General features: G+C 40.9%; 1 pseudogene; it reads left to right on the top strand.

Annotated features, from left to right (window-relative positions):
* Nucleotides 1-474: 474 nt before the first annotated feature.
* LOC136135656 (TP53-regulated inhibitor of apoptosis 1 pseudogene) lies at nucleotides 475-680 on the top strand (annotated as a pseudogene).
* Nucleotides 681-934: the final 254 nt, after the last annotated feature.

The following is a 934-nucleotide window of genomic DNA, read 5'->3' as shown; positions in this document are numbered from 1 at the left end:
ACCAAATGTCTTCTGCAGCTGAGATGATTATATGGCTTTCTTCTTGTCGTATTAGCTTGGCATATTTGATTTTTATGGTGAACCACCTTAATATCCCTGGAGATACACCTCCATACTACAACACTAGTCTCTTCTTTTTCATTAAGGTCTCCTTTGCATTTAGAATGGTCCCCCTGCAAGGCAGTAATTTTTAAAGTATCCACTTTATTTCTGTATCCTTTAAGCCTGACGTACTACTAGAGTACTGCTTAGTGACATATCAACTAAAGACAGACTTTGGGTGAAAGAAGTCATGGATACCCCACAAATCAAAAATTGGATTAGACTACACGTATGCATATGACCCCAGGAGAAAGTTATACCAAAACAGTTCCTCTTCCAATAGGATTTCCATTTTTAGTATTTCCTTCATACTTTGTTGTAGAAAACTATGATAATCTCAAGTACTGCTCAACTGCTGTGGATGCTGACACCATGAACAGCGTAAGGGAGGCTTGCACTGACACGAAGCACAAGTGTGACCAGTGCTTCAACTGCTGGTTTGCCGAGAAGTTCCTCATTGGGGACCCATGCACCGACCTCTTCAAGCACTCAGCAGTGAGTTCAGAAAGGAGGAGATTCCTATTGAAGGACTGGAGGTTCATGGGCATGGCAAAGAAAAGACTGAAAGTTCTTCTTGACCTTGACAGACACCTTGAAAATGGACTCCTCATATCAGGAAATTGAGGACTCTGGATCGTGTCAATTAAAGCTGTGAAGATAGCATGGATTTGATAAATTTAGGAGGGAGGAGTTTCCTTTCCTCCTTGGTATTTTTCCTCTCACTTGTAGAAAATGATGAACCATCACTCTTTGAGATTTCTGCCTTTGGCATCTCAGCACACTAAATAATGGGATTATTTGGGATTATGGTTGCAATATTTGGTCTGGGATC

This window comes from Phocoena phocoena, chromosome 15 (genome assembly GCF_963924675.1).
Source record: "Phocoena phocoena chromosome 15, mPhoPho1.1, whole genome shotgun sequence".
NCBI classification, from domain to species: domain Eukaryota; kingdom Metazoa; phylum Chordata; class Mammalia; order Artiodactyla; family Phocoenidae; genus Phocoena; species Phocoena phocoena.
Note: the sequence above shows the minus strand (reverse complement) of the source record. Positions and strands in the feature narration are given on the sequence as shown.